This window comes from Macaca fascicularis, chromosome 11 (genome assembly GCF_037993035.2).
Source record: "Macaca fascicularis isolate 582-1 chromosome 11, T2T-MFA8v1.1".
Classification (NCBI taxonomy): Eukaryota; Metazoa; Chordata; class Mammalia; order Primates; family Cercopithecidae; genus Macaca; species Macaca fascicularis.
In genome coordinates, this window is record NC_088385.1 from 47,248,853 (window position 1) to 47,271,633 (window position 22,781).

The window sequence follows — 22,781 nt, forward strand, 5'->3', positions numbered from 1 at the left end:
AATTCTTAGCTATTCAAGATCATTATTTTCATTGCATATTCGATTTCCCTTTGCTGGGCTACATTGTTCCACAATCTTTTAAGATTTCATCTCTAATAACCAAAGTAGTTGTCTGGTAAAGAAGCCAACCTCAGCTGCTTTACACTTTCAGTTTTATTAACCTGAAATCCTCCAAGATGACTCTCAGGAGACTTCCAGACTGAACCTTCAGAATTTTTCCAGAAAGTGGAGGAAACTGGAGCTAAATGGAATATGGCTGTATAAATGTTCGTCTGAGTGGTTTTGAGCTTTGAAAGAATATATACTTTATTATTTCAGATTTGTTTTTTAAAGTGTTTTATGTAACACTTGATGTGTTATTCATGGACTTATCATAGGTGACTGAAACTTTTATAGCTCTGTTGTTCATTACAGGCATGAAGTGATCACACCTTTTGCCCTATTAGGATTGTACCATAGTAAGCAACAAGATAGAAAAACAGGGGATATGTGGCAATGGGTTATATTCACAACTAGAAACTCTGACATATTTCTGCTAGATATAGTGAAGTCATACTAGTTTGAAGGAACTACTCATGTGATCAAGAATATCTGCATGTGTTTAAATGGTTTATCCAAAAGGCAAGTGGAAGAGATGGTAGCAGGGCTTCATTATGACTTTCATGGACCCTAGACACTTCTAAGTGCCTGGGCCTCTTCTTCCAATAGAAAGAGAAAGATAGTTATAAATTATAAAGGAGAGGCAGAGACAGAGAGAATTACAATTTATATTCTGTCTTGATATAAAGGCTGGATTCATTATTATATATTCATTATTTTATATATACTATTCCTTGTATGTCCAGGCTGGATTCATTATTATATATTCATTATAATTATATTTTTCATTTCTAATTTTAAGACAAATTAGAACATTTTTGAACCTCTAAATGTAACATGTACCCTAGGCACTGTGCCTGCTGTGCCTGACTCATGGGTAAGTCGGTCCCAGATACTAGCAGAAGTTTGCTAATCCTTTCTCTTAAAAGCCAGTTATGGTCAGATTCTGGCATATTCTGGGAACAAAGAGAGGGCACCACTACAATCCCTGGATTTCTACAAGAGTGTCTTTCAGGCATAGAATAGAGGCTTGGCTCATCTAACTACTGATTTCTTCAACAAACAGAGAAAAAGAAAACTCAGCTTCAATATAGGCTAATAGATCTTGTCCTGACTTCCAACACAACTCAATTTCTGTCTGCCACTACCCTAGGCTATTGGCTCTCCTGACTAGCAAAATAAAAATAAAAGAATTTTAAACTAGTTCATTGTCCTTTCATTTGTGCTAGAAATATTTGGAAATAGATACATAAGTTTTTGGAAGAACCTATCTCAATACTGAGTATTGAAAATACACAGACTGTCCTCTGTGATCATGAGCAAACAGAAGAACACTTACTTTGGTTCAAAAGATAGTGATATTTAAAATAAGACAGTGTAGATTTATACATTGGTTACTACAAGACACGATAAAGAATTTTTGAATTTATTGTGTTGGTATCAGAAATAAACCAATGCTTTTCCAATTAAGGTAGAATAAGAATCATGGATGACAAAATGCTCTGAAACAATGAGAGATTGTATGGAATGAAAAGCACTATTGCTACATTTAAAACGTGAAAGAAAATAGACATCATTGATGGAATTTTACCAAATCGGCCATGTAGATAACAAGTTCAGGAAATACTCCTGGAACTCAGGAAAATATAAGGAGACCCAAATTACAGAAGACAAATGACTGTGAACAAGACAGGCTTAAGTTCCACTTAGCTTGACTAAATTGGCTTCTTCCGAAGTCTCAGGCCCCTTACCTCCTTTTCTAGGGGATTTACTTTAGAAAACTTGTAATCGGGCCAGGTGTGGTGGCTCATGCCTGTAATCCCAGTACTTTGGGAGGCAGAGGTGGGCAGATCACCTGAGGTCGGGAGTTCAAGACCAGCCTCGCTAACATGGAGAAACCTCGTCTCTACTAAAAACACAAAATTAGCCACGCGTGGTGGCGCATGCATGTAATCCCAGCTACTCAGGAGGCTGAGGCAGGAGAATCACTTGAACCTGAGAGGCGGAGGTTGTGAGCTGAGATCACACCATTGCACTCCAGCCTGGGCAACAAAAGTGAAACTGTCTCAAAACAACAACAACACTTGTAATTGAAAATTCTCTGTCCCTTTGAGATGTACATAAATCTTTTTTCCAGCCCAGCCTCTAGCCAGTTTTGCAATCCAGAAATATCTTTCTCAAGGACCTGGGAGCCATCCCTTTGAAATGTAATCATTAAGGAAGATAGTGCCCCTACCCCTATCTCTTAGTTTCTATAGGAGAGTAGAACCTAATTTCAACAAGTGCAAATTAGCAAACACAGTTGACCTAATCACCAGCCTCACCATGACATCCTTCAGTACATGTCCACTAGCTCACCTCAGCTCTTAAAATCTCTCTCGCTTATTGTTTTGGTGAGGTTGAGTTTAATCCCTTTCCGCTATTGCAATAGTCTTGAGTAAAGTTTTTCTTGCCTGGTTAAATTTGTCCAGTACAATATTTCTTTGACACAGGAGGCCAGAGCTCTGAGATTAAATAGGTGTTTATTAGGCATTCAATTAAAAAAAAAAAACAAAAAAACAAAAACAAAACCCACCAGAGCAAACAGGAGAAGCAATAATTTAAAATAGTAGGAAAAAAAACGTTTCATGAGTTCAAGGAAGTCTTGAGTCAGCATTTGCATAGTAATAACTGATGAGAAGACATCAATACACAGGTATGGTAAAATATCTAACATTTCAAGAATAATAAAACCTTTGTTTAATGACTGGGGAGGGGGAAAGAATGTGGCAAACAGAAGAAAATAAATTTCACCCACCCACTCCAGAATTAGAATATAACTATTCTTTATTATTGCTGATATGGTAAAAAGTAATACAAATATTAAAATATTTTGGAAAAATAAAAATGTTAAAACAATTCAGAAACTATGTTCTGGCTTTTAAATAGTATATATGAAGAAATTTGATAAAAGGGATGTATTAGTTCGTTCTCACACTACTATGAAGAAGTACCCCAGACTGGGTAGTTTATAAAGGAAAGAGGTTTCATTGACTCACAGTTTTGCATGGCTGGCAAGACCTCAGGAAACTTACGATCATGGCGGAAGACAAAGGAGAAGCAGGCACCTTCTTCACAGGGTGGCAGGATGGAGTGAGTGCAAGCAGGGGAAATTCCAGGTGCTTCTACAACCATCAGATCTCCTGAGACTCACTATCTCCAGAACAGCATGGGGGAAACCACCTCCGTGATCCAATTACCTCCACCTGGCCCCACCCTTGACAAATGGGGATTATAGGGATTACAATTCCAAGTGAGATTTAGGTGGGGAGGCAGAGCCAAACCATATCAAGGGATAATTCAATAATTCTTTTCTTTTTTTATTAATAATACCAATAAAAGATGTGAAATTTCTTTCAATTTTTAAAAAACTCTGTGGGAATAAAAATAGAATGTTTGCCTTCAAAATCAGTAGACAAACTAATAATGGAAAATGAATTAAAGTAAGCTAGCCATCACAAGTTTTATAATGTATTACATATTTTCTTTAAAATACTTATATTTAAAATTCGCATGTTTTTATTAGAATGTAAACATTATATAAAATTAAGAAAAATCTAAATAAAATTAAATAAATTCTAATCTGATTTTTAATCTAATTAAAAAGTCTTACTATAATTTAAAAATTCTAACAATAAAATTATTTCTTTAAAATGCTTCCTCATGTTCTTTTTTATTATAATAGTTAAAAATTTCTAATAATAAAAAGAATATGAGGAAATATTATTTTTAAAATGTGTTATACAGTATAATAAATGTGATGGTTAACTACACTCCTGCAAGGACAAAGTGTCAAAAAAAAAAATGCAAAAAACAAAGACTGTAAAATTGGGGCAAAAAAAAAATCCTGATATATGCTATTTACAAGAGAAAAGTTTAAAAAATTTTAGTCATGTTTAAAATGAAATAAAGCTTTAAATAAAATGAGAAGAATGTCAGACAAATATAAAGCAAATGAAAAGCAGAAATAACAGAATTCAAAGCAAAGAGGATGAATGGAATGTAGAAGATTAGTTTTATAAATGGTAAGAAAATGTACATCACAGATAAAAAATGGATGGACCTGCATGAGTCAGAAAATGTACATGCAAATTTTAAGAAACTGTTATAAATACAAGGAGACTCAAATGATAAATAATATAAACATATTGGATTTAAGTGATAGAACTAATAAGATTAACTTATATCCTAAACTTGTAAATTATTTAGGAAAAAAAACCACTTTATTTTCAAATTTCCACATATCCAGACAAAATCAATCCTATATTAGGCCATAGACAAATTGTCGAAAAAATCTAAAAAGCAAAAACTACACATGCTACACCCTTTATCTATAAAATAAACATAGGATATTTATTAAAAATCCTAACATAAAAATATGCACTGGATTTGATAGGCCTTCCCAGATGTAAGTGACTTATTAAGGAAATATACTCAGGACAAATCTGTAAGTGAAGGAAATAGAATAATGTGTTCGGGCGGGATGAGAGACTGAAGTCTAGTCTCAGTCACTCCCAATGTAAACTCGCATCCAAATGACCCTGTAGAGGTGTCCCGCCCTCAGGCAGAGCAGCAGTGCTTTTGGACTGTCCTATCACTAAACCATTGGCTGGTGTGTCATGCCCAGAGTAAGGCATAGAATTCTTCTTAGGCCAGGACAATTTCCCAGAGAAGAGTGCAGCTATGTTCTCATGGTAGCTGGGAGACATTTGTGCTGACTAGTAACAAGGATTCTGGGTTGAGAACTGACATCAACAACAGCCATACTTTCAATTAACATTAATTTTAGCAGCTAGAATGAGAAAACCTAATGAAAGTAGTGTAAATAAGAAAAGGCTTTTTTTTTTTCCATGAAACAGGAAGTCCAGAGGCAAGCAGTTTAGATCTGTGCATTAACTCCAGGACATTCTTAAGTATCTCTGCTTTTTCTCCCTGCTCTCCCACTCCATAGTATCCTAAGTGTGTGGTATCATCCTCATGTTGAAGATGACTGCTAAGCCTTTGGGCAAATGACCATATCCAGGCAGGAACAAGGAGAATAGTAGAGGACCAAAAAAAGGGCAACTACTAGTAAGCTCTGTAAGACTTCTTCTAGAGCTTTCCTGGAAGTACTACCTAGCGACTTCTGTTAATATCTCATTGGGTAGAACTAGACCCTAGTTGTAAGGACTTGGCAAAAATGTTGGCTATCCACATTCTATAGGAAAGGAAGGCAGATGAGAAGTGGGATTTGTAATGGCTCTGAACACCAACAATGTTTACCAAATCAACCCATTTTACATTTGAGATAAGTGACTCTCTTTATTAACTCTTAGGAAAACAGTGACTTTTACAATTTTATCATGCTTAGAAAATAACAGAGATTAAAAAGTACGTATAAAATGATGCACAGGCTTCCTCTTCCTCCTCCTCTTCCTGGGTGAGTGCTCTCCCAGCAGGCAGGCAGCATGACGGCCAAGGAGACAGATGGCTGGAGTCCCCAGGCCAATCTCTCTTGTCCCACCTGCATCAACTGGGCATCCAAGGCTTGCACTTCTGCTCACAGAATATTTCAAAGAAAATTGAGCTGCTCACAAATTATTACATAAGAAAGCAAAAGACGAAAAAGAAAAGCAAGAAGTGTCTTCCTGGAGTGTAGAAGGTGGTATTAACACTGACCCGTTGGCCAGTGTTAATATCCATACACTGGTAAACTTAGACCACATTATCCACTGATGACAACAAGACTGGTGCCAAGTTATAGTCAAAGACCAGATTTTACTGATCATTCCTTGGGAATGTCTGAATCTGAACAGGCTCTTAAAGGTACTTCTCAAGTTAAATTATTCTGATCTGAAGATCAAAAGGAATGTGACTTGTATCTAAACTGCTAGAGAAGTTTTGGATAATGCTGCTGGGATGGTTAAACCAGGTGTAACTACTGAAGGAACAGACCATGCTGTACACTTAGGATGCATTGCAATAAATTATTATCCTTCTCTGAATTACTATACTTTCCCACAGAATTCCAGACACTCCTTGGAAGAAGGTGATATTGTTAATGTCAACGTCACTCTTTATTGCAGTGGTTATTATGGGGACATGACTGAGACATATTTTGTTGTCAATATGGATGAGGACACATGGAAATTTGTTCAGACCACATATGAGTGCCTCATGCAAGCCATCAATGCAGTGAAACCTGATGTTTGATACAGAGAATTGGGAAACATATTTCAGAAGCCTGCCCAAGCAAATGAAGTTTCAGTTGTTTGAAGCTATTGCGAGCATGGAGTCCACAAGTTTTTTTCATACAGCCCCCAATGCACTCCATTGTGCCTAAAATAAAGCAGTTGGTGTGATACAGTCAAGCCATGTATTTACAGTTGAGCCAATGATTTGTGAAGGTGGATGGCAGGATGAATCCTAGCCAGAAGGTTGGACTGCAGTGAGGAGACATTGAAAGTGGTCTGCTCGGTTCCACCACTCCTTGCTGGTCACAGACACTGGCTGTGAAATGCTAACCTGGCAACTTGATAGTGTACAGCCTCACTACATATCCCAATTTTAATTTCTTCAAAATAGCACATCTCAATAGTATCTTCTTACTGTACTACACATTTTTGGGGGAGCAGAGAAAGGAAGGGGACATTTTTTATCCTTTGTTTTGTTTTGACTATAGGAAGAAAGGACTACAGCAATTTGATGTGTGTCCTTAAGAACTTGTTTTGAGTCTAAAAAAGCTGAGAAGAATAAAGGAAATATTGCTCAACTCCTTTCAGTGCTGTTCCCTCCCTCTAAATCTTCCTACACACCCATTTTCTCATTATCAGGCTTTTTAAAGTTTAGATTATGGCAAAAGTAGCCATGCTCCCAGTGGTGACTGACTGTTGCAGGGCATGAGAATTTTGTAGTACACTGCTATGCCAAACTACTGGTTGGTCAGAAATGGGAGAGGCAAAGCCTCTTTTCTTCTCTTCTTTTTTTATGTCAAGGGCATACCTTGGAGATTCTCAGAGAAGGGTGGAGGGTGCACTGTGGAAGATGATGGGGAAAGAGTTCTAAAGTGTCTCCGACTGTGAGCATAGTAAGTCAAGTGTGCTGTTAGATTCTGTTGAGTAAACCAGATGGTGACTATAGCAGGGATGTAACTGTCCATGGTATGCTGAAAACACACCTCACCTTTTCACAGTTGAGAACCTTATTAGAAATGACCTTAGTTGCCCAATATCTGTTCCTTTTGACAGTTGTCCAAATAGGAATGTATCCAATGACTACATATCAGATCCTAAAGTCATTGTCATTATTAGAGTGGACTTAATTAATGGGTATTTGCTAACTTTCATGTAATATAATTTTGTACCACTGACATGTTATATAATAGTTGCAAGAGAACATCTTTTCCAGAGTGCCTGAGGCCTTGCTGTTTTAAAATAGTTATATTAACATTTCCATTGTTTTTATTATTTTATTGATTTAGTAAAGTGACTGTATCTGGTTTCAATTTGGGGGAGTATGTGTATGAAGTTTTTATCAATCTGTAATATTTGTGATGGAATGCCTTGCAATGTAAATGTTAATATAATGTGTAAAATGAGATTTAAAAGTTTAAATAACTATCAAAAAAGATATTATGCAACAGGCATAGTAAAGCCTGAAAATAAGTAAACTAACAATTAAACGAACTAAACATCAGAAAAAAAGAGTAAGGATATATACTTGAGGAAAGTAAAGAAGAAAAAAATCACCAAAAACAAAAGCTTAAATTTAAAAATTGGGATAAAAAGGGAAAATGCCATTTTTAATTTGGTATTTGTTCTTTGACAGGGTCATTAAAATAGACCAATCCTTGGCAAGACATATAGGAAAACAAAGGAGAAACAAAATGTATTATGTTAGAAATGATAGTGGGAAGGACATAACATATTTTGGGTGTTTTTTTCCTTTAATAAATAAAATACTATGACAATTCCATATTTTTAGAAAAGGCCAAACAGGAGTGAAGTACAAACTTTTTAGTAAACCATAAGTGACCAAAATTGATTTGACAGATAATAGAAAACCATGGAGAAATTGGATAAAGCAGCCATTAATTTTCAAAACACCATTTGTCAAATTGAAATAGAAACAACAGTCTGAGCAAAAAAATCCTAAGCACAATTTAAAAATATAAATTTCAAGTTTTTAAAAATGTACATATTCTTTAGATATTTTGCTTGCAGGGATTTTTATTGGGAAAAGAATGAAAAGATATACATAAAGACTGATGTGACCAGGTATGCAATATAGCCTAGTTTATTAGCATTACTTATTATAGAAAGTATTGATAATAATTTCAACATTCAACTGCAGAAAATTGTGGGTCACACATACAATGGAATATATTAATTAGGTCGAACTGGATCAAATTGCCATTATTGACCATTTCTAATTAACAAATATAGTGACTTCAAATGGTCCAACCTAATAAATACACACAAATACATATTTAGATATCCCAGTAATTTAACTGTGGTTATCTCTGACTGGGGGGCTTTTGGGTGATTTAAACAGTCTAATTAGATTCTAATACAGGAAAGAAATAAGCACATAACATTCATGTATTGCTTTATAACCTTTCACTAAATTATGGACTCTTGGGGAACAGGCATTTGGTTTTGGTAATCATTACATTCTTGGTGCAGAAGGAAATCTGAAAATATTTGTTGAATCAATCACTGAAAAAATATTTGTACTATAAAATAGAAAATGTTAAATTGCAAATGAGAAGAGCTAGAGAAATTGCTCATTAAACCATTTGTCTCACCAAATGGAAGGGTCAAAGCAATTTTAACCATATAGTGCTTAATTTAGGCAGTAATTTTTCTGCAAAGTATTCAGTATGAATAGTATCTGATAATGTTATGTCTACTTTCTAGCTATCTTTAAAAACATTAAATTTCATACATTTAATATGTGGAGAACTAAGGAAAACTCCAATGATAAATGGGGACATTCAACATTAAGAGAACGTTCCCGTCTAAAAGTTTGGAACAGAACTGCAGCATAATATTTTAATTTATCATAATGATTTATGAAATTACACCAAATACATTTTACTGACTCATTATCCAAAATTCTCAAATTTCAAAAATGAAATTTTGAAGATGTGAAATAATTATAGACCATGCTGATAGTCTGCCAGGAAAACTTCATTGCAGAATTGTAGGTTAGTTGTTTTCTCCTCTAGTGCATAGAGGGGCATGAGAAACCACTGACTGTGATGGTCTTTAATGCAATGCAAAAGAACATTCAAATCCATATTTGTTCAGAAATCCTGTTAGTGTCTCTATTGAGGAAACCTCAAAGAAAAGTACTGAAGTGTTAATGATTTGCCTACAAAATTTTTTGTTGAAATGTTTGGATAAGCTGACAGGAATTAATTCTATAAAAATCCTTTCTTTCAAGTTATTTCACTAATATGAAACTCCTCAATCCAGTAGCATTCTTTGACATTTTTCTTAACATCAAAATGCTAATTTTGCCTACATAATATTAATAAATGAAGCAGGCATTTTGTATTATTCTCTCTCCTTACTCATAGGGTTGGTGTCTATTTTAATTAGCTTCAAAAGTTACAACTACCTGGTTATTTTTACCAGAAAATTTATTCTTATAGTCACTTAATGGATATGATCATCAGTACGGAGCCTAGAAGCTTTTGCATTCTATTTATGAAAGAGACACAGTTCCTGGGTATGGATTTGGGCTCTGAGTGGAGATAGGTAAGCCAGGAGAGAATATTTATAAACACAGTAAGTAGATGTATTTGGTTATGATATGTTGTTGGTTGATGTTACACTTGATTTGCAGTTTTCAAAATGCAAAATACAATGTCCTTAAAATACAGTGTTGCCTCCTAACAAAAAGCTTATAAGCCCGAATAAGGCTACATTTTTTATTTTTATTTTTTTGCTTATTATTTCTTTGGTCACAAACAACCAACTTAAAAATGATGGCTGAAATACACATTCAAGATTTGGATTCCGTATTTTAAAAGTCAGATTTTTTTTTTCATAAATTAAAATATATTCAGTGGCAAAATTTGACAGCCCAATGTGGGGTTCATATTTTTACTATCATGCTATTATTCTCAAAAGTGTTCAGGTAAGGAGGTCTTCCTGCCCTCCCCCTTCCCCTGCCAGAGGAAGAGTACAAGAGATGTTTGGCACCATGAGATAAAGAAAGGCAGTAGGCTTAAAAAACAACTAAAGCACTTGATTGTGAGGAATTCTTTATTCCCAGTAGTGTTTGTTCAATGTTGAACCAGGAAGGGATTGCAGAATATTTCCAATTTGATAAAAAAAAGTATATAATGCATTCTAAATATTTTGTATTTAAAAAGAATAAATATTCTTTCTTGTCTTTTGACATTTATCTCTACTGCCACACAGCTCCATTTAATGGAATTTAGAAAGTTTGTCTGTGAAAGAGTAGTCTTTCAGTTGATCCTCACATTTGTCAAGAACACTGACGATTGATTTGATTGCAGCTCCGGCAGTTAAAGGAGTGTTCATTTCATGATCAAGTATCCTGAAACCACTTCTTTAAAATGAATTTTTCTTTTATATTTGGTGATTCAATGCTCACCAGGGTCTCTGTTCCTGGGGTCCCCCCCGCTCCCCCCCAACTGAACTCTCCTTCTGACATTTCCATTAAACTGTAAAAAATAAGTGTTGACTGATTAACATCTTAAGAGCTCTGCAAAAAGCCATATTCATGAATCAAAGTCAGTCTGCACCACTGGTAATTAACTTGACACAATTCAGCCTTCCAAGCTAATCATCCTCTGGCTGCTTTATGTAATTGCTGTCAATTCAGATCTACAAAACGATTGGAGTCCACTAAAAGGCAGAAAGAGGCATAAGAACTAATGATTAGGCCAAGTACTCTAGCTGAGGACATATTCTGATTAAAATGTTGGAGTATAATGGGGAAACAGAAACATTCAAAATGTTGACTTGAGGGTCCCAGATTTATAATTATATGAAAACAGCCTATTTAAGATCAAATTAATGGTAAGGGTTAAGTGGTGAGATTCAATGTAATAAATATCCTAGGGTTTACCATGTAAAAGTTGCTGAGCAAGACCCTGAAAAGGCAGTAGACCTTTAGGGCACAGAAGGGCATCGTGGATGAAGAGCACTGCTTCTGAACTGAGATACTTAAATACTGGCCTTTGGCTACTTGTGTGATTTGGTACAAACTGCTCAGCTTCATTCACATTTTCTCATTAGGAAAATAGAAAAAATGATTTTATGTAGCTTATATGTTTAAGGATTAATGCAAATAATGACTTAAAATCTGTTACCTGGAATTTAGTAGATGCCAAATAACTCTCACATATTATAATTCTATTATCATTACAATTTATCACTAAGGGAAAGGTCAAGTATGCTAAGAAAAATACAGATGGAATTGCTCACTGAATTTACAAATGGAGAACCAACATCTGGGTCAGAAAACCTTGATTTTGGAGGTGTTTTTTCAAAAGATAAGTATAATTTATCAACTAAGTTGAGAAGATTTATTTCAGTAGAGTAAGAGCAAAGTCATTCATCAGCAAAAAACATGATGTGCAACTGAGGAACAGGAAAACAATCATTTTACTAGGCATACGATTTGTGTTAGAGTAAAAGATGATTATACTGCAAAGAAAGGTTCGATAACTATTGTGGATTGACTATTTAAATCATCATTGTTGAATGTTTCAAAGGGTATTTTGTTCGTTCCTTAAAGACCAGAATATTTCAATATCAAAGAGTTCCACAGAACCAAAACAGGCTTTCTCTCCCCATAAACTCTCAGTAGATATATATTTAATAAAGCTATATATAATTTCTTAGAGATTAAAATGAGTAGTTTTCATGGAAGTCAGTTTAGTACTCTTATTTAGAAGTGACAAGAAACTTCAAAAAATGTAAGAAGGTTCCTCTAAATACGCATTCGGTACATAACAAGAAAGAAAGGTAACTAGAATATATTAAATATTATTAAAAGTCTATATTTGTTTGGCTAAGGCAATGGGCATCGTTCCCACAGAAAAATCACCTGTAGAGTTTATCAAATTAAACACCTCTTGGACTGATTCTTAAAAATTCGGATTTCATTTGTTTAGAGTGAAGCTCAAAACATCAGTAATTTTCGAAGAGATAAGGGAATCCTAACTGTGAGAAAGGAGACCAAAGATACTTCCTCTTTCTCTCCTCTGAAATCATGTAAACAAGAATAACAAGAAAAATGTAAACCATGTTTTTGACAATAGAGATATCTATAATCTGTTTTTGACAATAGAGATATTTATAATCTTGAATCACAATTTAAGATGAAGAGCTGTCAAATGCAATAAATATCAAATCAGGGTACAGGAAGATACTGACAGGGGGCATATGCAGTTACATATCTCAGACACAGCCAGCTAGATGCAAACATTTCCCAGAGCATTGAGGGATGCTAAAGAGGAAAACCAATAGTCCTTGGTTTGAGTCAGTAGAAACAACATGTTTGAGCTGGCTGTAGGAACTCTCCTGTCTTCCATTTGTTACTACAGAGAGGCAGGGGAGGTAGGTCTCATTGAGGAAATCACATTGCTTGCCGTCTTTGCTGAAGAGAGCTGTGGAACAAGCAGAGGAGAAAATATCTATTGTGATTACCCTGCAGCTGTCTCAGAAAGATGGGGCCTCATACAAACACCCAATCCCCAGGGGAAGCCAAAGGAAAAGGCAGCGCTCTGCGAGCCAGGGCCACTTTGTCTTAAATAGATCACTATTCTGATACACACAGACACACATACAGAATCAGTCATTCAGACATGAGCACTTGGAATTGTAAAAGGTATATAAATGATAATGAAGTTCTGGCAGTCATTAATACATAGGCACAAGTAAAATGGACAGAAATATAGTAATACAATATTCTAATTTATATAGGATATTCTAATTTATCTCTCAGACCACAGCAAACAAATAGACCAAAAGTAATGCATAGATCTAAATAATATAAGACATGGTTTAAAAAGCTCTTGCAATATTCACATGAGAAAAAAAATAGATTAGAAAGACATCGCTAACATATTTCCCAAAGGAGAAGTATTAGCTTCACTGATCACAATGAAATAAGTGGCTCTCACAAGTGGCTTTTGGGTTAAAGATTAAGTTCAGAGCAAAAGAGCAGATTACTTGGAAAATAAATGTAATAAAGTATTATATATGAAGACCTATGGTATACAATTAAGTCACAGTAACTAGAGACAAGTTCCTAGCCAAGTGTTTGCACTTGCATTGATAAAGAATGAAAATAAATAATTTTGGTAACTAACTCACATGTAATAAAATAAGTTAAACAAATGAAAATATTTAATAATTTAAAGCAGAAAAGTAACGTCTTAGAGAACAGACAAAACACAGCTAATAAATCAACCCAATAACTGGCTCTTAAACAAAGAAAAAACAATGGCTAACCTAATCAGGACACTGATGGTGAAAGTACAAATACATTAAGGACTGGAAATGGGAAAATATCACAGAGGCAGAAGACATTATAAGAATTGCATAAGGTTAGTTTTTTCAACATTACAAAAATAAATGTTAAATCCTACACGAAATCAGTATTTTTCTAGGAAAATAGAAATAAATAGAAATGAGGGAAACTGATGCTTGAGAGCACAGACCAACTACTAAAGAAAAAAATTCAAAAACTTTATCATGGAGATATTCCCCCCTCCAAATCAGTATAAATCCAGATTGGTTGGTGGATTTTATAGATAAATTTTTTTATCTTCAACTAGTTTGAAGCACTACAAGAAACAGATGTTTGTAGCACTCAAGCTATTTGAACAGATAGGAGAATAAATATTTACACTTGTATTAGTCAGGGTTTTCTAGAGGGACAGAACTAATATGATATATATATATATATATATATATATATATATATATATATATATGCATGTATATATATACATATATATGGGAGTGTGTGTCTATATTTATACATATGAGTTTATTAAGTATTAATTTATATGATCACAAGGTCCCACAATAGGCTGTCTGCAAGCTGAGGAGCAAGGAGAGCCAGTCTCAGTCCCCAAACTGAAGAACCTGGAGTCCAATGTTGATGTTCAAGGGCAGGAAGCATTCAGCATGGGAGACAGATGTAGGCTGGGAGGCTAGGCCAGTCTCTCCTTTCACATTTTTCGGCCTGCTTTATATTCGCTGGCAGCAGAGTAGATTGCGCCCACCAGATTAAGGATGGGTCTGCCTTCCCTAGCCCACTGACTCATATGTTAATCTACTTTGGCAGCACCCTCACAGATACACCCAGGATTAATACTTTGTATCTTTCAATCCAATCAAGTTGACACTCAGTATTAACCATCACACAGTTATATTTTCTTATCTAACATGATATTAATACCAAAATCTGACAAATTAAAAAGATATATAGACAATAGTACTTAAAACAAAGATCAAAATAAAAGACTAGCAGCTAGAATGAAACATCACAAATGAAGAGTAATATACCACCACTAAGTGTGGCTTACTCTAGGAACTCAAATATGGTTCTGGATTGAGGCATCATATTAAGAGATCATAAGAGAAAAATCAAATATTTAAATACACAGAGATTGAAATTATTTGCATACTTCAGCATACATTCTGTATTTTTAAAAACTAGTAAGATAGGAATAAGTTTGTGTATTCTTAATCAATAATCTATAAATCCCAAAGTGATTTTGAAGAACAAGTGAAGGGGAACTGCTGTATCACATACCAAATTTAGCATAATTTCATAATAATATGTTATTCGTTCAGAGTGTACAATGTTGAACAAAACACAGAGCTCAGAAACTTACATTGATTATGGATACACCAACTAGTGGGGGAAAAGAAAAACTATTCGACAGATGGCACTGGGAAAATTGCTGTTTTATTTTGGGAGATGGGGCAGAAATTTTTACTTCACACTAATAAAATAATTCAAGTCCATTAGAATTTTGAAGGTTAAAAAATATTTAATCTTTAGAAAAACAGTATATGAAAATATGTGGTTGACTTTTGTGTTGTGAAGCATTTCTTAAACACATTACAGAAAGCAAAGGAAAGATTAAAAATGTAAAGCTTCATTTTGACAAAGGACATCATTAAATACAGTCTGAAGTCAAGCCATAAACCAGCAAAAGTAATATACAAGACCTACAATAGAAAAGGAACCACAAACAAGATATAAACATTTTATAACTCAATAACTGAAAGATAAGTGACCCGTTAATAAAGGGTAAAATACTGTGAACAGGCATATCAGAGAAGAGTAAATCTGAATGGTCAATAAATACATGAAATGAGGCTCAATGGCACTAACAGTCAAGGAAATGCACAATAAAACTACAGAGATTTAATGTTTTGTGTCTACCAAATTTGCAAAAATTAAAAAGCATAGCAGTGGAGAGTTGTATCTGTAGTCGATGGGATTTTGAACTAGTAAAAGCACTCTGGAGCCCAATCTGGCAATATTTAGTACCATAGAAGATTCATAGGTTCATAGAAGATTCATAGATTCAACCTAGCAACTGCACTTCTAAAAATATATGCTGGAGAAGAACAGTGGTTCTTAACCTTGGGTGCACATGACAGTCATACCAGTACCCAGGCTGCACTACAAACAAGTTAAATCAGAAATACCAGAGACTTTTTTCTGGCATCAGTATGTTATAAAGCTCCTCGGGGGATTCTGGTGTGCAGTGGAGCTTAAGAACCCATTTTGGAGAATCTCTCACAAATACATAAGAAAAATGAGAAGAAATCTATGAGCATATTAATTTTAATCTTGTTTGTAATAGTGAAAAACTGCATTTCAAATGAGTAAACAACTTGGATAGTCAATAAGAATAAATGTCAGTAATCTCAGCATTTAGTTTAAAAAGCTAGTTGCAGAATGAAACATATTGTACCATTTATATAAGAATTGAAGGCATGCAAAACAATCCTCTAAAATGTTCTTGATCACATAATGTGCAGTGTTTTGAACTGTGTAAGAATGATTAAAAAACAAATTCAGGATATTTCTAGACCTCAGGCATAAGGATGTCAGATTTAGCAAATAAAAATACATTCAAATTGTATATCATATGAGACACACTTATACTAAATATTTATTCATTGTTTATCTGAAATTCAAATTTAACAGGGAGTCTGCGTTTTATATGGCAATCCCACTTGGGAGGGGATCTAGAAAGGTAAACAGAGGCTTCAGCCATATCTGTAATATTTTATTTCTTTAAGAAATAATTGAAACAAGAATGGTCAAAAGCTAGAGTTTGACGGAGGGTGTTTACTAGAGGGGTATCTTATATTTTTCTGTGTCCTTGAAATACAATTCTAAACATATTTTAAGGAAAATACAAGGAAACAACAGACCTCAGTTGTAGTAACAACACAAAGGAGGAACTATATTGAAATAAACATTAGTAAATGTCCAAGAGCAATATGAAGAAAACATATTATACTACCAAGGATTAGAAAGGAGGATATCAATAGACAGAAAGACATGCTGTATCTTGCTTTTGGATTGTTAAGACTTACAGTGTAAAGAAATCTGAGCTTCCTATGTTAGTCCATACATTCAATAAATTCCCCTAAAAAATTCAACATAAATTTTTATGAACTAGACAAAATAATGCATTCTGAACTTCATAAGGGTAAGTAAATTCACAAGATCTGCCAGATAAATCTGAGAGTGATGAAAAATAAAGGGTAGATAATTCAAACTTGTAATGAAACGTTATAAACCTACTGTAATTAAAACAAAGGAGTATGTAAATAATCATAGTTACATTTGAGCTGAAGTTGTGACCTTTGATTTTAACAGATTGGATGGCCATAGATGTAAAATTGTGTCAATCATTGCATAATGCAGATTTACCCCCAATATATTTTAAAATCTATGCTATCTTCCTTATCTTTTTACTTTTTGCCCCAGTTCAGACTTCTATAACCTTTCTTCTGGAAACTATAGTAACTCTAACTGCTGTTCATACCTACAGTATTTTCTTCTTCAAGTTTCTCCTAAAACCTTAGCCAAAATGATTGATCGTAAACACAAAGTATGTCATTCCTTACATAAAATAGTTTAATGCCTCTTCATTGCATCCTTGACAAATGTCAGGCACAGTAACATGGAATAAAAGACACTTTAGGGCTCAGCCTTGACCTCCCTCTTCAGCCTTATATCTAGCACTGAAATAACTGAGAGCATCCCCTTGTCCCGTCCTGATATGGTTTGGCTGTGTCCCCACCCAAATCTCATCTTGAATTGTAGCTCCCATAATCACCACATGCTGTGAGAGGGACCCAGTGGGAGATAATTGAATTATGGGGTGGGTTTTCCCATGTTGTCCTCCTGATACTGAATAAGTCTCACAATATTTGATGGTTTTATAAAGGGTAGTTCCCCTGAACACACTCTCTTGCATGCTGCCACGTAAGATGTGCTTTTGCTCCTCCTTTGCCTTCTACCACGATTGTGAGGCCTCCCCAGCCATGTGGAACTGTGAGTTCATTATACCTCTTTTTCTTTATAAATTATTCAGTCTTGGGTGTTTCTTCATAGCAATATGAAAATGCACTAATACACCTCCTATACACCTAGTCATTTCTCAGTGCCTGGAACTTTTACGTTTTTTGCACTCAATTCCTAGCGTCCTATATATGTATATATAATTGATGGTTAGTACATGAAGTGACCTATGGAATATCCACTGAAGTTTTTTCAATAAACAGTTGCATACCTGCCCAGACAATTGATATGTAAAACAGACAAAAAACAATAAACTTTCTGGGATAGGAAGCTGGACAGATATCTCTAGTTTTATTGACTACGTCCTCACACTGGTTTGTTTACTTCACTTTAAATCAGCTTTAATAAATTTGTTTTTTTATATCAGTTAAATGTAGAAGAATCAAACCATAATCTGTATTTCTTCATTTTACAATGGTAGTTCCAAGTAAAACTCTAATGAGTAAGCTTCCCTCATTTTTATGATCCATCCCTTTTTCTTCCTATATATGCTCTATAAATTATCATATACTTTACCAAAAAAAGATATGAGTGATAAACTAAAACAATGGGTTTAATTAGAAATAATCTGATCATTTAACTTTAATTACAAGGTTACTGATTACATTAATGTATTTACATTTCATTTTAATGACATCTATTAAGCAACTATTTGCACCGGATATTATAAATATCAACTTAATACTTGAAATAGCCTGTGCATTAGACATTAATTCTGTTTTACAGATAATGAAATCTGACATTGAGTGGAAATGTCACAACCAGTAAATGCCAAATCTCAGAGAAGTAGATATTACATCATTTCACTTCAGACTTATTTTTCTTGATCCAAGTATTTATCCTATTTTTACTTATCTTTTGTGATGGATATTTACAAATAACAAATATTAGATAAAATAAATTTTAATGAAAATTTTTTGAAAATTCTAGAAATGAATTCATAGCGTATTATCATTTCTAATTGAATATTTGAGCTTGCTATTATGTTTTTAAATTTTTCTTTGAGAAGCAGAATTTCTTTTCCTTTTTTTCCCTCTTCACAGTAGGGGGAAAATGTCTAAGCTTTTAAACTTTCCAAGAGTTTTGTGTATATATTCTGAAGAAATGAGACAAAACTCCTTCTACTTATAATAGGGCTTTTTCTCAAGTCAGACAAACTGACCCAATAATATCACATTACAGTGGGATTTTGGCCTAAAGTATGTAAAATATAACCCGTGTAACCTAGCCACAACTGAATGAAGCCAATAATGCTCTCCTACTGTTTGACGATAAAAAGAACTTCAGGAAAGTTTCATTTATCCTGCTCTTTCACTGTTCAGCAAGGTGACTGCCAAGTTGAGTTTACAATAGATTAAATAGGCTAAAACTAAAAGCATTTGTTAGAGTGGTATTTCACCATAGTAGCTCTTGTGCTCAATAGCTGAACTGAATTTACACAAAGAGAGAAGGAAGAAAATGCTTTGTCTTTTTTTGTGGAGAATTCTATCCAAATTAACTTGCATTTAATTACTTCATATTTTGGAAATAACAACATTTCAAGTGAGTAAAGTTTGTCTATGCTGCTTTTCAACTCTTTCATCTTTCTTCTTTTTTTAAGTGTATATTTTTAATTTATTTTTTATTTTTATTTTTATTTTTATTTTTTTGAGACAGAGTCTCGGTCTGTTGCCCAGGCTAGAGTGCGATCGTGTGATCATAGCTCACTGCAGCCTCAAACTCCTGGACTCAAGCAATATTCCCTAATTTCTATATCTTGTCTCATGTCCTTTGACTTCTATTCCTAGAGACCTGTCAGCCTTTGCTATTAATTCTCTTATAAGGCCTTATAACTGTCCTTGAAAACTGATACATGGTGCTCTGATAATTTTCCTCCTCAATCATTAATCAAATATGCCAGGCACTGAGTGAAGCATTAGCATATGGTGGATAGGATGTGCAACTATGATACAATGATGAATAAGACCCAGTCCCTACTCTGGATGAGATTATTATTAAGTAAGCAAGATGGAATAGCCAGTAATTAAATTCTGTTACTTTACAGTAGGTAATGAGTTAGATATATGAAAACTGTATTATGGGAATGTGGCAAGCAGAACAAATTATTCTGCAGGTTGAGGCCAGCGTAATGGGAGGTTTCATTAAAGAAGAAATGTCTGAGTCTTGTTGTGAAGGATTTCTAGGGAGAATAATTGGGACAGTTTTCTAACCAGCTGGGGTATTCACAAGCAATGGGGTTGAGCAAGGACCAGTTGTGTCCTGAGTCTTTCTATTGAGTTTGGAAGGAACACAAGGTGTGGGGTTGGGAGTGACAGGTGATAAGCTTGGACAGTTAGACTTGCTCTAGACATTCAAGGACTTTCTTTGTGATGCTATTGAGTTTGAATGTAATCATGTGGGCAATGCAGGACAAAATAATGTTAAAAAATTGCAATGAGTGACGTAGAGGCAGGGAGATTGTTGGAATAGTTAAGGTTGCCAGCTCTGCCATATGCTAGCTGTGTTATCAAATTACTTATCTTTTTGTACATCAGTTTTATCTACAAAATGGTGCTAATACATATGACTGGTGTAAAGATGAAATAAGGTAACAAAGGCTAAATATGGGTCTTTAGAAAAAACGAAACATGTTTGTTGGTCACATAAATGTCTTCTTTTGAGAAGTGTTTGTTCATGTCCTTTGCCCACTTTGTAATATGTTTTTTTTTTTTTGTAAATTTGTTTAAGCTCCTTATAGATTCTGGATATCAGACAGATTGCAGAAATGTTCTCCCATTCTGTAGGTTGTCTGTTCATTCTAATGATAGTTTCTTTGCTATGCAGAAGCTCTTTAATTAGGTTCCATTTGTCAATTTTTGCTTTTGTTGCAATTGCTTTTGATGTTTTCATCATGAAATCTTTGCCTGTGCCTATGTCCTGAATGGTATTGCCTAGATTTTCTTCTAGGGTTGTTACAGTTTTGGGTTTCACATATACACCATGGAACACTATGCAGCCATGAAAAAGAATGAGATCATGTCCTTTGCAGGGACGTGGATGGAGCCAGAAGCCATTATCTTCAGCAAAGTAACACAGGAGCAGAAAACCAAACACCACATTTTCTCACTTATAAGTGGAAGCTGAACAATGAGAACACATGAACACAGGGAGGGGAACAACACACACTGGGGCCTGTCAGTAGAGGGGGTAGGGGGAGGGAAAGCACCAGGTTAAATAGCAAATGCATGTGCGGCTTAATACCTAGGTGATGGGTTGGTATGTGCAGCAAACCACCATGACACACATTTACCTGTGTAACAAACCCGCACGTCCTGCACATGTATCCTGGAACTTTACATTAAATTAAATTAAATTAATTAAAAAAAAGAACAAAGAACAAAACAAAACACTAGAGATGAATACTTGAGGGGAATGAGGGTGGAAAAGATGCATTAATTTCAGGAGATTTCTGGAATGGAATAGCCTGCATTTGGGAACTGGTGTGTTGTGATGGGAAAAGTAGAGAAAGAAGTGAAATTTGTGTTGAGGTTTTCTAGCATGGTAACATAAAATGCTACCGAAGGCCAGAGGTGATTGAAGGAATTCCTGTTAACATTTTTGTACAAAAGATGCTACAAAATCTGTGCAAGAAACTGCTGTATCTTTCAATTGATGTTAGAATACATAAGACTGAAACTTAGAATAGAAGTAGTAGTTAGAAAAGGAATATTTGGGAATTAAGGGCATAAAAGATGGCTGTTAAAGCCATTCAGGGTAAATGTGTGGATTAAAAGGCGGAAAGAATTGTTTGTTACAGCAGTTTTTAAGGATGACCAGAGAAGAAATTGCTAATGATAGATTCATAGATATATTGGGAAGGGAGATCTTTCGGTGCAATAACTTTTCATGGAGGCGTTTAACACCTATGTTACATACTAGGAAAATAAAATTACTGTTTTGGAGAACATTTGGAAAAATAATCATATTTATTTTATGTATTTGTTTTCAGCCCTTTGTTTCGTAAACAAATTTTCCTTACATGTTTGTGATTGGACTGTAACAATGTATAGTCTGCTTCATTCACTTAATATTTGATGTGATCCATATTGTCACATAATCTTCATAATCACCATATTTAGTAGCTATAAAAAGCCCATATTGAATTGCACCAAATTTCCTTGACTATTTCCCAACTGGGAGATATGTTAACATTTTCTTCATTTTGTTCTGCCAAATATCTTCAGAACTAAAATGACTTTCTCAGTTTCTCATTTTTCCTTATGTTGATGAAAAGAGTCAAACTCTAAAATATTTGGAGAGATTTATTATGAGCCAAATATGAGTGACCATGGTTTATGACACAACCCTCAGGAGATGCTGAGAACATATGCCCAAGGTGCGCGGCCCACAACTAAGTTTTATACATTTTAGGGGGCCATAAGACATCAGTCAATACATGTAAGATGTACATTGGTTCTGTTTGGAAAGGTGGGATAACTGGAAGGGGGCCAGGTTTCCAGCTTATAGGTGAATTTAAAGATGTTCTGATTGGCAGTTGGTTGAAAGAGTTTATCTAAAGATCTGGAATCAATAGAAAGAAAATGTCTGAGTTAAGATAAGGGATTATGGAGAACAAGGTTCTAATTATACAAATTAAGCCTCCAGATGGCAAGCTTCAGAGAGAATAGATTGTAAATGTTTCTTTTTTAATTTTATTTATTTTTTATTATTAGACTTTAAGTTCTAGGGTACATGTGCACAACGTGCAGGTTTGTTACATATGTATACATGTGCCAGGTTGGTGTGCTGCACCCATTAACTCGTCATTTACTTTAGGTATATCTCCTAATGCTGTCCCTCCCTCTCCCCCATAAATGTTTCTTATCAGACCTAAAAAGGTGCCGGCCTCTTAGTTCATTCTCTCCTGGATCAGAGAAAAGGCCTGGAAAAGGGCAAGGGGATTCTCTACAGAATGTAGTATTTTCCCCACAGGAGACAACTTTGCAGGGCTATTTTAAGATATGACAAAGAAATGTATTTGGGGTTAAAATATTTGGATTTATTTCCTTATC

General features: G+C 34.6%; 1 protein-coding gene and 1 pseudogene across 6 annotated transcripts in view; both read left to right on the top strand.

Annotated features, from left to right (window-relative positions):
• The window catches only part of CNTN1 (contactin 1), a 393,567-nt gene that overhangs the window by 36,769 nt on the left and 334,017 nt on the right, over positions 1 to 22,781 (top strand). The gene's annotated exons all lie outside the window — the stretch shown is intronic.
• Positions 4,981 to 7,507, top strand: LOC141408046 (methionine aminopeptidase 1 pseudogene; annotated as a pseudogene).